Source organism: Jaculus jaculus, chromosome 1 (assembly GCF_020740685.1).
Source record: "Jaculus jaculus isolate mJacJac1 chromosome 1, mJacJac1.mat.Y.cur, whole genome shotgun sequence".
NCBI classification, from domain to species: Eukaryota; Metazoa; Chordata; class Mammalia; order Rodentia; family Dipodidae; genus Jaculus; species Jaculus jaculus.
The window spans coordinates 97,964,619-97,981,469 of NC_059102.1; the positions used below are offsets into that span (position 1 = coordinate 97,964,619).

The following is a 16,851-nucleotide window of genomic DNA, read 5'->3' on the forward strand; positions in this document are numbered from 1 at the left end:
ATGAAGTAAATAGTTATTGAAAACATTAACTAATCTTGCAATCCAGCTATGTAACTTTGCATTTGAGATTCATTATCTCCAAGCAATCTCAGAATAACATTAACTCGTTGGGTATGATTTTGGATAGAAAAAGAACAATGGGTATCAGAACTACATGTGACTATAATAATAGGACTGATCTCTCACTTCATCTTCCACTAAACCTTGTTCACAGCAGAAGTATCTATTGTCCTTGTATATTATAATATAACATGATACTGCTATATCACAACCACTTCAGGAATAAAAAAGGGAGGAATAAAGAGAGAGAAGGATGGAGGCAAAATTAGAATGAAGGATGGAATTTTAAGTTCCCATGGATATTAATGGCAAATTTAGGGCCAGGATTCAGAGTTTATATTTAGGACTGACGCTCAATCCCTTGTTCCTTGCATAGTATTCTGAGCAGTATATAGTTTGGGAGATGATTCAGTTACCTTGGAAGGGTTCTTCACTATGTTATTATGTTATTTTTCTTCATATGTTATTTTGAATACAGAACACTTGTGCCATAGGAATGTGGGCAATTAAACATTTTCCAGACAAGCCATTCTCATTTCTAACAGAAACTAGGTTGTTTAGTAATGCTTCCATGGGAGAAGAAAACTCCTATAATTTCATTTTTCATAATAAATTACGTAGGTGGTGATTTAGATTAAGCCCGCACTAGTAAAAAACTGCCACAACGTCCTTAGATACATAGTCTGTAGTGTTGATGCCAGATCATTTTCAGGAAGTTTGTAAATTGACTCTCAAATGCCTAAGAGTATACGTCCATGTTCAGTGATAGTTTTGAGCAAGTGAAAACCCTAACCAGCATTTATAGGTTTTGGAGACATTAAAATAGAGTAAATAACCATGCCATGCTTAATTTGCAGTGCCTTTACATTTCCCTGCAGACAGCTCTGCTGTTTAGAAGCTTGTTTTACAACCCTACCAAGAACAAGTTTGTCTCCATATGGGCAGGTATCTTTTACTCTGTTGAGGTCTCACTGCCTTCATACAGATTTAAATGGCAGGGAGAGACCAGTTGGCCTGACTCCTATATCCATAAAAGTATACTGCTCCAACCCAGGCCTATTCTTTATGCGTGTCTATGCTTAAATGTTCCCTTTTCGTCAGTAGTCACCTCGTTGAGATGGTACGGTAAGAACAAAATCTCTCACTAGAGGCATAGCACCATATGAAAAGGTTTTCCCACTAGTTAGGTTCCAAGGTAAGGCTAAGGACACGGTGTTAGAATGTAGCTGATTAGCAAATATAATATTAGCCAATGACCTCAAATGCAAATTGTATTTATATTAAGGTAATAACTACAAATGAGATAAATAAAATTAAAACAAGTGCTTTCAAAAGGTAGAAGGAAGATTGGGTGATATAACTATTTTTCATGAGGGAAAATTCATCATATTCAAAATATACATATGAATATACATTCTTTTTGAATATTGTCTGATTTTTTTTTAATTCTACAACATATTTTGCATTCTTCCCACTATTGCTTTGGTATATACCTAATTGCTGCTATATTTTTAGAATCATAATATTCTGCTACACAGTTTGCCTTTATTTACCTCTTTCCTACTTATTTTTATACTATAGCCAGAGTGTGTCTTCCTCAATAAAATTCTTTTTTTTCTTTTCAGGCATGGTGGCACACGCCTTTTTTATTTTTAAATTTTTTATTTATTTATTTGAGAGCAACAGACACAGAGAGAAAGACAGATAGAGGGAGAGAGAGAGAATGGGCACGCCAGGGCTTCCAGCCTCTGCAAATGAACTCCAGACGCGTGTGCCCCCTTGTGCATCTGGCTAACGTGGGACCTGGGGAACCAAGCCTCCAACCGGGGTCCTTAGGTTTCACAGGCAAGCGGTTAACCGCTAAGCCATCTCTCCAGCCCTCAATAAAATTCTTAATGTAACATTTCCTTGCTTCACTGGATCCCAAAAGTCCTTAAGTCAAACTATTCAATAGGGAGTGATGTTTTCAGCTATTTATCTCACTAGCCCTGAGTCTCTAACTTCCTATCTTCCAAATCACAAAAAACCTCCTTATATAATCATCAATCATTTCTAAACATATTTCTTTATCTCATCACATTTTATCCCTCTTGTTTCAACCTTGGTGATATAGTAACAGGAAATGGCAATGTAGTGTATGTTTGATGGGGGCAGAAACCTGATGAGGGTATAGAATAGGTTCATTAGGCACAAGAAACATTATGAGAATGTATTAATGTTATATGCTTATATGAGGACTATGGATGAGAACTAACAGGAGTATAATAGTTTTTCTTGGCAAATGAACCGACTTCTGGAGAAACACAGATTCAGTTATTTGGAAATACCAACTCTTATTAAATAGTTGAACTTGGTTTTCAAAACGTATTTTATTTCTCTTTGAGTCATTCTGGCCCATACATGACTTTTGAGTCCTATTACACTGTCAGATACTGATCAACATGGCTGTCTTTCAAAAGCACACTATCCTTTAGCAAAATAGAACCCAAGGGCAGCATGCCCAGATAGTGGCAGTCATTTGCAAATAGATGAGCTAATGAGCCTCTTAGAAAGAGCTTGAAAATGACCAATATGAGCCAGGAGGGTCCATCACATAAATGCCTGCTTTTGTGAATCTTTGTTAATTGACTTTGACTGACAAGTAGACTAATACCATTGATGTCAAGGGCTTATGTCTTCTCCATTTTGTCAAAAGCTATAAACAAGTTCAAGCTGAGTATGAAAAAAAATGAAAGTGCATCTTTTATAGGGGAAAGAATATTACAGTCACTTAAGATTCATATATTCTTACTCATGTTATTCATATTTAGCATTCCACTATACACTTGCATACATTTAATAAGCCTCCTTCAACTTTCCACTTTGAAACAAAGGGTAAAAAGTAAACAATAAAATCTTGACAATAAGAGTCCAATTTATTTTGAATTCAACTTAAAGTTTACAGCATAATATTTGTATGATGTAAGCTAAAATTGCTTCAATTTTCCCAATGCTTTTGCAAAAGATGATTCTATTTAAAATTAATTTAGCCTACTTTGGTAATATGACTATTGTTTACTGAATAAATCCATCATGATAGTGATGCTGTCCATTTAAACAAAAATGTCTTATTTTCTGAGATCCAAGGCTTGATACTGAGAGAATTACGTTATCATATTATGACTAATTTTGTTAAAAGAAATCATGTCAAAATCTAAAAGAATAATCATTATCAAAATGTGTTTTATTCAAAAACTGACACAAAAGGGTATATATCTATTTGTGACATAAAAATTCATAAATATTTGTCAGCAACTGATACTAAGAAAGGCCTTAACATGTTATATAGAATTAAACATTTTTTATTTTGTAATTGTTCCAACAGATTTACCATTAGAAGGATATCTCATACAACCAGAATAATAGCACACTACTTAAAATAATCTGATCAATCATCTCAAACATTGAATTGTCTAAACATCCTGAGCTAGCAAGTGTGCTTGTTGCAATGCTTTATTATATGACCTATTTTTTCCTTGTTTTTGTTCTCCCTAATAGTTAAAAAATAGAAAAAGACTTAGGTTCAGACTAGAAGAGGTAATATAATATGATCAATCATGGTGCTTAAAAAATTGAAATACTTTGCATTTGTATGAAACTGTGTATGATTACACTTTTAATATTATCCTGAGTACAAACTATGGATCAAAATATGAATTGTGTTATATTTACTTATGTGGTAAAATTTGAAATGCAACTGTATCTGAACCAAGTTGTCTAATAAGTACCTGTTCTGGAGACTAAAACCGATTAATATGATGTAATTTATAAAGGATAAATCTGTATCATAGTGTTGAGTACTTTGAAAATTTTTCTTATTAATCTTTCCTAAGCACATTATAATTTATTTTAATAGAAATTTAAGCATTTGATCTTAATTTGAGCACAGGTGGCATGATAAATTTTAATCTGAAGCACACTCACATACACATATGCACACCTGCAAGCATGCACGCACACATACACACATAGTAGCATTACCAAAGATAAAAATGCACAACCCACAATCCACATGGGGATAACTGGCATCCCAACTGAGGAGGTTCCCTTCAGAGAGGAGAGATGGGGATTAGGGAAAGTATTATGGTAACAACATTTGCTATTCACACACTATGTATTTAACTAATAAAAAGTAGAGGAGCTGTGTTTTGCAAGGAATAAGTGTTGTGTCCAATAATTAATAAAAATATTTAAAGAATCACCATTTAACAGAAAAATATTATTTTAAAAGGTAACCAAAAGTAAAAATCTCCCATAAAGATTAATGTAATATGAATATATAAAGACCTTGAAATTTCTCTATGGTTCAGTCCTTTGAACTATTAAGTCATTTTCAATTATTAATTTTTGACTATTACTAATTTTTATATGTAAACTCAAATTGTTAGGAAACAATTTTCTGTCATCTATAGAAAATGCAAGAAAAACAACTTCATGTTCAATTCTACTTTACTATAAGTTTGTAATTTGAGAAAAAGCTTACATATGATCATTTGAAAAGAAAATACTTTCACAGGGATATTGTAGTGTCTTGTGATCACTCACGTGAAAAGTCATTCACTGAGAACAAAACACCACCTAAGACAGTAATAAATAAATTAAATTAAATGCATGTAATGCTGGTGCTCGTATCTCAAATGCATATAATACATACTATTTAAATTATGCAATATAAGACGTGTGTCACACATATCTAAAATGACTTAATGTACAATTAAACTGAAGCACAGTGAAGTTAACCTCTTTGCAAAGCATCTTGTAGAGCCATACTAAAATGGAATAATGCTGAGTTGCTCACTGCTTAGACCTCTAGTAATTTTTCCTCCTTAGTGAAAGTATTGTTTCACTAAGTCTTATTACTGATACAAAATAATATGTCTATGTTTTCTTAATATCTAGCATAAATGCTATTATTACTCCATAAGCATTCCTATTTTATTACTACTATTAGTAATCTCAAACAGGCATAACAAAATGCCATGAATTGGGTAGTCTAAGCAAGAAACATTTGTTTGCACATACTTCTGGAAGTTGAATATGGTTCCAGCATGGCTGATTTAGGTGGGATCTCTACTGGCATTCATAGAGTTATCTTCCTCCCTATATTCTCACATGACTTTTACTCTGTATGCATTCACTCCTGGGGTCTCTTACACTTCTTATAACACCATTACCATTGGGTTAGGGCTTAAATTTTATGGTCTTGTTTAACTGTATTATCTCTTAAAGGGGCTATGCTGAAATACAGTTATGTGAGAGTATATGGCTTCAATAAATGGATGTGTAGGAAGTATAATATGATCTATAACATTCCATTTCTCCTCTCTCAACTTAATATCCTTATCTTATGCAAAATTCATTCAGTTTACAAAAGAGTTTCAAACTTAGATCCTTAGCAGTATAAACTGTATGGACAAAGCCCGCTCCAATTATCATCCATGTCAAATATGGACAGACTTGAGGTCTAACTCTTTCTAAAGCAAAAAATTCCTGTCCTGCTGTGAATCTATAGTCATCCCAGCTATCTACCTCCCAAATATAGAAGTATTGAAGGGAAAGGACAGATATTATCATTTCAAAATGGAGCCCAGCATGGCAAATACCATTAGACACTCAGGTATATGAGATTAAGCCTCCTTAGATTTATGCTCTTCTCTTCAGTTCCTCCCTGCAGATTAGCATACCCACATACTAAGTCAAGTGGGGCAGGAATCCCACTATCTCATTTCCTAGCGGACAGCCTTCTTGAGATACTAAACAATTCATGCCCTCTGAAATCAAGGAGAAATTTCAACCCTGTGAAACAGAAGAGGAAACAACTTAAGCCCTCATGACTACAAGCTCAGTCATATTGTGACATGGCAGACCTATTGATCTCACATCTGTGTACAGGCCCCTCCTCACTTTATTAGAGGATAAGTTTACTGCCATCTGGCAAGGTAGCTCTACTGTATCATTGTGTAGAGTCCCAGAAGTCTGACAACTTTACTTTTATTGCATCTCTGTCCATGTTAATCAAAATTAGTGGGATTTCTGTGGTTCTAATATATATACTTGACATATGAGAAAATGAGAAAATAAATTTGTTATCTCTTTATAAATATTGTCTAGCTATTCCACTTGTTTTCTCTCTAAAACATACTTCCTCATTTTTTGTAATGTAGATAGACTGATGATTTTCTAAGTAATTAAGTTATAATTCAGTTTTAGTAAACCATTCTTCATTCAACTCATCTCTCTTCTTCCATTCCATTCCATTGGGTATACTAAAAACTATTATATCCATTATACTATATTTTATTTTCAGTCACTTGATTTTACCCATTTTGCTTTTTCTGAAAGAGCAAAATTTTACTTTCTAGTATTACTTTCCTGAACTCATTACTTTAAAAAAATATACCCAAGCAGCATGTATCTATCTGTAGTACAGATAATGTAATACTGCACTATCTGTAATATACAGGTGCTTAATAAATGATTATTCCCTAAATGAATGAATGATGATAATGCACTTCCATCCAAAAATCCTTTCTTTTGGGGGCAGTGGTCCAAATCATGGTCAATGTCTTTATAAATACCTGTGGTCCTCTAAAACCCAATTCAGATTAAAAAGAATAAATATATCACCATTTTTTTCAGTCTATAAAAATTAAGTTCCCACTTCTAGTGGAGCCTAGATTTGAATGTAACTATTTATGTAATTTGTCAATAGTTGCAAAGCTAATTATGTTTTTACCTTCTGACATTAGTATAATTATAAAAATTATTTATTAAGTGCCCTGTTATAATTCATAGTTACACCATCATGTTGTGTCTGTCTCCACAACTTGACAACCCCTTTGCTTCTGGATAATGGCTGATTGCTGTTCCCAAACCTTACTTATTGTTATGTACAGAGGTTTTACTTTCACTAAGCCAGTATCTTCTGCTTCCTGAGCAGCTAGGCTGTATTTCCCAACCTGCACTGAATTTTGGTCATGTAAGTTCTAGCAAATGGAATGTGAATGCAGTGTGGTGCTTAACTTCTGAGAGGTCCATGAAAATAGTTTCTTTATTCCCTTTTCTTTCTATCCATTCTGTGAAGATAAATAGGGCTGTTCTTGGAAGACATGTTTATTATAGCTTTTTAAATTACAGATTTACTTGCAATGGATACATAAAATTGCATATATTCATGAATACTGTGGAGTGTTTTAACACATTACTGTCTAATAATTACTCATAGTAAGCACATATCTCTCAAGTAGTTATCATTTTAAGATGAAAACCCTGAAAATACTTTTATTTAGTGAATGTATTGTGAATTAGGAAACAAAACTTGCCATTATGTTACTGTTACAATACCTACTGATCAACTTTCTCTATCCCTCCTTGTTTTTTTCAAGACATAATCAGGAAATAACAAATAATGTGGTATCAGTAAACCAGATTTGAAAATCTCTACTTAAAGAAAAATTACTCAAATATGATAAAGAACTAAAATTCATTTTTTGTGTGTGTGTGTGTGCGTGCGCATGTGCATGCACCCACAGATCCAGGAGTCCCATGTGCATGCTCTTGTCACTCATTTGCATATTGCCTGTGATCAGGAAAACATTCCTGATACTGAAAACCTACAACGGGATAGTCATGAGCCCTAAGGGTATAACACCTGTTACTGTGTAGCTAAGTGTATATAGTATGTTCACTAAACTGCCCAGATTTCTTCTCAAGGGTTTTGTCCATCTGAGTGACCAGGTGATTCTCTGGTTCCCTCCACACCCTAGGTTATAGATGTACAGATGTGCATGGCCATCCCATAATTTTTACATGGGTCTGGGGAGTTGCACCTGGTGGCTCATAGCCTAAGAGGGCCTCATGCTGAAGCAACAAGTGCCCTTAACAAATGATACATCTCCTCTGATTCAATAATTAAAATTCAATTGTGCTTGATCTATTATACATCTGGAAGACTGTGTGTGAAAGAAACTAGTATTATATAATACAACCATAATAGTTTGGTTCCAGTTCAAGATTATAAGACTGCAGTAGATAATGAATTCATGAATAGGCAAAAGAAATTTAGAGGAGGGGGAGAGAAAGAGAGAGAGAGAGAGAGAGAGAGAGAGAGAGAGAGAGAGAAAATGCATGAGCATACACAAGAAATGGGATTAAGAAAGGGGGGAGAGACTAAGTAAAGGAAAGGTGGGGGGAGAGCCAATCACAATGTAAAAGGGAAGGAATAAGTCCTATGGAAACCTACTTTTTTGGACAGTGGAACACGCAGAAGCCATAGATTGTTACTAGAAAATCTTCAGGGCCAGGGATGGGATACTTTCCAGGGAGTTGCTGGCCAGGGAGGTCCCAGATAACCCCAAAACATTATAAGCCATTGCCAAGGTTTTGGATTCTCATTAGGAATAGATAGTAAGATCCTATTGCTGAAGACTCCACATATTGAGCTGCAAGGTCTCTGAGAAACCTTGTTAGAGCTGAACTGAAAACCTTCTCCATGTAGATCAACTGACAGAAAGCTGGAAAATATTATGTGGCATGCAGATCAAGTGGGGAGAGAGAAATCATCAGTTAAGATATTCAAGAGAGGACACTGCAAGACTTAAATTTGGTCAGCCAGGCCAAATGAGCCAATGGGTGCAATAATGGCACATTCATTAAGGGGAAAACCAACCACCCTCTATTTGGATTGGAAGCCTGCCCTGTGGGAGCGAATACATTCCTGATACTGAAAACCTACAATGGGTAGTCATGAGCCCTAGGGGTGTAATGTCTGCTGCTGTCTGGCTAAGTATATATAGTATGGACACTAAACTGCCAGTAAGCACTTCTCTTAATGTTAACACTCATATATTTAGCTTACTCTCACTTTTGGTTAGAGAAGCTTCTCTTTGCAGATGGTGGTGACCATGGATGACTCGGAAGGCACCTTTGGGCTGAGAAGAAGTGACAGAGGAATGCTCAGAATGAAATCTCTTTTTACCTTCAAATAATCAGGGTCCACTGTGAAAGAGGTGGCAGAAAGAATATAAGAGCCAAAGGAAGAGTAAGACCCCTTACAAAGCACTCCACCAGACACAAAATAGCCTGGATATACATGACCTCACAGTGCCTGACACTACCTACATAAAACCATCATAACAGGAGGAAAAGATGATGACATCTAAATAAAAAGGAGATCAATTGAAAGGGAAAAGGAATATGATGAAGAGTAGAGTTTCAAAGGGGAAAGTGGGGGAATGGAGGGGATTATCATGGGTTATTGACTATAATTATAGAACTTGTCAATAAAAAAGTAAATTTTAAAAAATTGAGTAAAAAAATTTCAAAAATAAGAAAAGAAATGTGGGCTTGTGTTGTAATCAGCTTTGCCTTGCTGGTAGAAATCACCCAACCAAGAGCAGCTGGGGGGAAAAAGAGGTTTATTATGGCTTACAGGCTCAAAGGAAAGCTTCACAATGGCAGGGGAAAATGATGACATGAGCAGAGGATGAACATCAACCCCTGGCCAACATAATTTGAACAACAGGAATAGGAGAGTGTGCCAAACACTAGCAAGGGGGAGCTGGCTTTAACACCCATAAGTCTGCCTCCAATAATACACCCCCTCCAGGAGGCTTTAATTTCCAATTTCCATCAGCTGGGGAACCTACCATCCAGAACACCTAAGTTTATGGGGACACTTGAATCAAACCACCACAGTTTGTAAAACTGGCTTGTGGATTTACAAGCAATGAAAGTTTGCTGACAGAGCTTCCACTAACGAAGACTATCCCTCTTTAATAGTCATCTCACGGGTAGCCTGTGCTCCTCCTGTTTGCAAAACTTATTTTGAATATATAATCACAATCATAGGGACTGAGCATGTCAAGATTTTGACAAGCATCTAAAGAGTTATGGAATTGATTTTATTTATGCACTTTCTGCTTTAAATGCCTCTGAAAAGGAAAAAAAATTGACTAACACAGCTTAAGAGAAATATTCTTGTACCTGTACATACCAAATCACCACAGCTCTCCCCACCCACAAAAAGAGGAAGGAAAAGAAAAAGAATAAGCATCTAGGTGAAAGAATGTAAGCTTATCCAGTAAAGGAGATCAGCATGATTTACAAACTCAGAAATTTTTTTTTAAATTTTTTTTTTATTTATTTATTTGAGAGTGACAGACACAGAAAGAAAGACAGATAGAGGGAGAGAGAGAATGGGCACGCCAGGGCTTCCAGCCTCTGCAAACGAACTCCAGAGGCGTGTGCCCCCTTGTGCATCTGGCTAACGTGGGACCTGGGGAACCGAGCCTCGAACCGGGATCCTTAGGCTTCACAGGCAAGCGCTTAACCGCTAAGCCATCTCTCCAGCCCATTTATTTGAAAATTATAGAATGAGTTATTAAATGCACAAATAAGGCAAAAGCTTAGTGACTATGGAACATGTGAGAGAAGGTTAAGAGGCTAGATACTTCTCAATTCTAGGGAATTGGGGCATTTATCATCATGTATATACATATATTTCATTTTTTGGTAATCATAACTTTATTATCTTTCTTCAAAGTGAAGAAAAAATAAAATCACTCACTCATTTACTTAATGGGCATGATCTGAAAAGTATCACGTATATAAAATCATTACCTTTAAAAAAATAAATTTAATGGTTTATAAATTATATATTGACTTTGTTATTAAAAGGGTATTAAATTTACCATAGAATACTAACCTTAAAATGTACTCAGTCTGGACTGGGGAGATGGTTCATCATTTAAAGGAACATGTTCACAAGCCTGCCTGCCTGAGTTCAATTCCCCAGCATCCACATGAAGCCTCATGCAAAGTACTGCCTGCATCTGTGACCCCAACACACCTAAAGCAATCAGAAGTGGAACCAGAAAAATCCAAGGGATCCTGAGTAAACTATGCCACAACACATAATGTGGCAAAAACAAAATGATAAGAAAGACCATGTCTTTTGCAAAAGTGTAATGAGAGAACAAACACCCGGAGGTTGTCTTCAGACTTCCACACATTCCTATGACAGACATGTGCTCATATACACCCATGTCAGACACACCCACACATCCATATATGCACACAAACACACAACCATAAAACTGAAGTGATGTGATATTTATCTACAAATGGTTAATAAAAATGTCTGGATTATCCAAAGGCAAACCCAAAACCTCAAGAGCATTTCTGAAAAGTAAAAGCTGGGGAATTGAGGAAAACCTAGGCATTACAAAATGTCCATTTTATGTATGTTCCTCCTTCTCTCTGAGCCACTCTCTAGAGAAACAATTATACTTAAAAATCTTCTAATGTGGTTTATTTAAAACAATATTTAGTTATATACATACATCTTTTCAATGTTGACAATGAAAATGAAATTTACATGTTGTTATAATTATAAAGCATATATTTTGTTTACATACTTGTAAGTCCATTCAAATCCTAGACATATAAGAATTGATTTTTCCAGCTTATAAGAGGTAATCTAGGAAACAGGAAGAGTTGATGGAGGGAAACCACAGTCAAGTGGTAGACAAACAGATAGGATAACAGTATTACCAAAAGTTTGCCACTTGAAAGAAATATGACATTGCTTCTTTATTTTATTCTTAATCTCCCATGTTTTACTCTTCTGGGACTACCTCTTTGGGAGTTACAAATTATTTTTAATTGTTCCTTCCTCTGGTGCACCTGAGTTTTGCTCTCCAAGGTAGAATACCCTAGGAAGGAAGAACAGGAATAAGAAGCAATCTTTTTCCCCTAAAGTCAAAGAGCACCTGCTCTGAAAGGGAGACAGGAAAGTGAAACTTTCAGAAAGTAAGGAGAACTCACATGGATGACTTGTAGAAAGGGTTTATATGAAGTGTATATGAAAGATTTATTTCTTTGAAAAAGATCTGAAATACATCTTACCTTCAATAAAGAGTTATTGCTCAAATGTAACAGAACCATGTGTTAAGGAGACAGCCCACCACTTTTTCCAAAACATTCAAAGGAATCTCCAGAACTCTGCGTATAGAATGGCTGATTGAATGGGTCTTGACATCCAATGACTTTGTGAGGGAGAAGTAGGAACACAGTAGTTTTCATTAATATTATTTTTTTAGGTGGTCAGCTAAAGGTCAGTTCAAAGATGAAACCAAAAGAGATGTCACACTGTCTGCTTCAGCAGAATTGGAATTCTGCATCTAATCCAGTCTCATCCTTTAATACCATCTAATCCAGTCTCAGCCTTTAATACCAATGCCCTCTACTCATGTACTAGCTTCTTCCTGAACCAACCCCACTGAGTTCAGACCAATCAGCTATCTCTATGACTCACTTCAGCATGAAAATAAAGCCTACTGCAATAAAATTTAAAGAGTCTTGAGCCAGGCGTGGTGGCACACGCCTTTAATCCCAGCACTCAGGAGGCAGAGGTAGGAGGATCGCTGTGAGTTCGAGGCCACCCTGAGACTACACAGTGAATTCCAGGTCAGCCTGGACCAGAGTGAGATCCTACCTTGTAACTCCCCCCCCCAAAAAAAAGTGTCTTGAGAGGGGATGGTCACTTTTACTGCTTCCCTTTCTCCTTCGCTGCTCATCTCTCTGTGTCTAAACCTCAGGATCCCAGTACCAGTATAACCATACCCTGCTCCCCACTCTGGCAGCCTTTTTCTCTACTCTCTTACTGCCTCCATGTTTCTTTAAGTTCTGGTCCTGTTTTAAAATTTCCCTTGGAGGGGGGACTTCCACGTTTCTCTTCATGCCTATACCTAGCTCTGAGAGTGGGCATTCAGGCTAAGTGGGTATATCCAGCCCATCCCTTGAATTTCCCGAAAAAAAATATCCCTTTCAGTTTTCCTTCAATGTCCATGCAAGCTTCCTGTATGGGCTCACAGGGGTATAGATATATCCAGCCCCACTCATTTGATCTACAAACTCCCCTTAAATAAATGTATTATTTATAACTTATCCTTCTCAGTCTGTTTGTCACAATTCTTTGGAGAGATGGCTGAGTGATTAAGGCTGCAAAGATTAATGATCTGACTTTGATTCCTTAATACCCACAAAGAAAGTGGCACATGTACCTGGAGTTCTTTTGCAGTAAATGGAGGCCTTGGAGATCTCATTATCTCTGTGTCCCCTCTCTCTCTCTTTGAAAATAAATACATAGAAATATATTGAAAAAAAAAAAAACAGATAAAACCCTAAAACTCTAGGGTTTAGAATTCAAGAACTCCAACTGAACACCCCTCAACCCCATTCCTTGTGGGTAGGTATCCCTACCCCTCCTCTGACACAAACTACTTGTGGAATTTTGGAAAAAGAAATATTTTATCTGTCTGAGTTTGTCTTCTAGCTTCTAGTTCTTCCAGACTGAGTTGAAATAAAAACTCTAAGAAACATTTCCTGATCTTTGCCACTTTTCCCCTTCAACAACAATAATAAACACAAAAACTGAACAATTTTTGCACTTTGCTCTTAAAATTGGAGTTGTATATAACTTAAAGCCCATGCATGTATATCTGTATATATATCTTTAATATTAGAAGTAACTAGAAGGTATCTTTCCCATTGCATAAAATAATAGCTGGCATGAAAGAAATGCTAAGCAAATGTTTGCTGAGTTTTCCAATAAAGTGTGGCCATAGCAGTTGTCTACTACAGTGAAATTATCTTTTCACTCAGTGTGTTCCTCTTTCCACAATTGCTTACTAATATTTTCAACACACAGTATCTCACCCAATTTCCCTAATTTCAGATAACTGACAAGAGATAGACAAAATTCAAGCACTAACAAAATTGGTTAAAATAAACAACCTCATTGGTGGGAACAAGAACCTACAGGAAGTATTTAGGTTCTTTGTTTTTCCAGAAAATTTCTTCCAGAATAGTTTTACAAAGGTGATCAAATAGGTCTTATATACTATGATTTTCAAAGACTAAATAAGCAGGTGACAATGAATTAAATGTTAAAGGGCTTAAACAAAACAATACAAGGGGATGATTGCTATATGTATTTATGCTTCTGACTGCCATAAATTAAGGTCTTTTCTGACTGCGAAATTTAATTATTCATAATCAGGAATAAGCTGTAATCAGAGTTGCTTACTTTCTTGGTGCCAAGATCAAATCCTGAGCCCTTCATTTTCCAACTTCAAAACTTTGAGCCAGTAACTTCTACTGCAAGCATTAACTTTGAGAGTGAAGAAATGAAGATATACAATATTGATAAGGAGTGGAATGCAGAATTAATAATTTTTATATATAATATCAATTGACTTTTTGAGTAGGTATAGTAGACATTACAAATCAGAGCTCTTGTTTTTATCAAATGTGCCTATATTTTCACATTTTTTTGTTTATGAAATCACATTATTGCAGTTACTTTACAGTCAAGTAAGTATAGAAAGGCATTATTCAACCTGTCTCTTAGCTATTTGTCCTAACAATTAACTGAAACAGGTATACAGTTTGAGTTCAAATAATAGACCTCCCACATTACATTACAAAATTTAAGGTTTCAGGGAAGAACAATGAATTAGCCCAGGTAGTGTGGTAGACAAGAACTTCTATGGCTTATATCATCATGATTGTGGTACGCAAGAACTTGTCTGCTTTACATTATCTTGTGTGGAGTTGGAGAAATAGCTCTGTACTTAAAGGTGCTTGCTTGCGCAGCCTGTCATGCCAAGGTTAACCCTCACCAGCATCCATATTAAAGATTGACACAAAGCGGCATATGCACCACGGCAACTACAACAATGTGAGGTGAAGCCAGAAGAATCAGAAGCTTATGGGCCAGCTAGACTAGCATTGGTTTGTAGCAACATGTCCTGTCTCACAGAAGACGGAAGAAGAGCAAAGGCACTTCAAAGTTACTTCTGGCCAGCACATGTACACCTGCCCCAGCCCCAGACACATGCATATACAAATATTCACAAACATTTTTAAAGCATGTTTTAAACCTAGAGTCCTGTAGCCAGTACATTCTATTGAAACAGGACCTCAGGGATCATACACTTTCACCTGTGAATATTTAACAAACTTCACAGGTGTCTGTAAACATGGTAATACATGAGAACCAACAGATGCAAAAACCATTGCCACTGCAAATATTGTAAACAAACCAAAAAAAAAAAAAACTTGTCCTTAGTTTAACAAGTTAAAAAGAATGCTTATGTTCTTAGGTATGTTCTTTCCAAGATGAGGCTTCCTCTTACTTCCTTCTCATAACTACAGGTGTAAAGTCAATATTCTGAGCCAATTTCATCCTTTTTCTGAAAGACTCCAAGAAGTTCTCCGTAGCTATTTGAAGGATTCACCTACTAACAAACCCCTAACATGCTTAGCATAGAAAGTAAAGATATAATCTTCACCCGGAGGCATAGTATTTGTAACCATAAAAATGCTACTGATTATCGCCAAGCAGGGAGCAAGATCCCACAAGCACAACAGCTACCATGAGAATGCCTTACGGACACACAAAAGATTACAAGGGTCTAACCCAAACAATTCTTGCTCCAAGGGACAGACCAATTATAAAGTTTCCAATGACTAGGACACATTGATTCAAAATTTTTCATGCAGAATACCCAGAACAGCTAAATCCAACTTTATTGTCTACTCCCCAAAAGAAAAGAATGTGTGCTCTGTTATTTATAAACTAATGTATCTGAAGTGTGCTGATTTCCAAAGATTTCAATTCATTATCTGCAACTACCTTCCCAAAAATGGCTGCAAAAATAAAATACATAACATATTATTGAATTGAGGGAAACATTCTTTAGTCACAGATTTTTGGTAATAGAAATATTGGATTATGTTTTCACAATTTTACATCATACTGGTATGACTTCTATTTATTGAATATTTTTAGTATGTTCAGCAGAAAGAGTTCCTAGCATGAATTATATGTAACTTCAGTGCAGTCTTGCCAATACTTCAAAAAACACATAATAGGGAAATGAGATTACTTTTAAAGGTTATTTATTTAAGGTTATATGACACAACAGTTATGATAAAGTTAATGATAAAGAATGAGTGATTACTAGATCCATTAAAATATATTCATTGGGCCTGCCAGATTATCTGTATAGGAGAAGCTTACATAGGTATATCAGATAGCAAACATGTGAGAGGAATCTACAACACACACACATACACATATATAAACACACACAAATACCTTTTCACCATTCAAATATTGGACACACTGCCATCAATGTCAATAGTCATTTTCTTGTAGGAGTATTGTCTTCAAGCTTTCAAGTGTAGAGAAATGCAAAAATACATTCCTTAAAAGAATATATGATTTTTTTCTAAGTGATACTCTAATACTGAATCTAAGTTTAGTCTTTGGAAAATAGTCTGTCAGTAGATCAGCAGGTGGCATCATAGCAGAACTGAATTTGTAGTTCAGTCATCTTGGACAAGGTCCAAATTCCTATTTTCACCTTTGCATTGTAGGGATAATAAAACCTAATTTTTAGGAATGCTGTGAAAACATTAGCTAACATAAATAATGCACAAAGTAGAAAATTAATCATAAATGATCATTCCAAAGCATGCCTTCTATTATTTGAGGAGAGAAAATTATTATCAGAAATAATATTTAGGAACTCTTTTGAATCTTAATCTTACGCACTGGGTTACAGTCTTAATTTTTTTTTTATTAGTTTTGTACTCAGTGAATACAGTCAAGTTGGTACCATTGTTAGCCTCCTCCCTGTCCGCCCCCTCCGCAGGGGCCCTCCCTGTTTGGGAATATGGGTC

At 35.8% G+C, this 16,851-nt stretch overlaps 1 protein-coding gene across 2 annotated transcripts in view; it reads right to left on the reverse strand.

Annotated features, from left to right (window-relative positions):
* Positions 1-16,851, reverse strand: part of Lingo2 (leucine rich repeat and Ig domain containing 2) — a 1,280,444-nt gene that overhangs the window by 1,041,749 nt on the left and 221,844 nt on the right. The gene's annotated exons all lie outside the window — the stretch shown is intronic.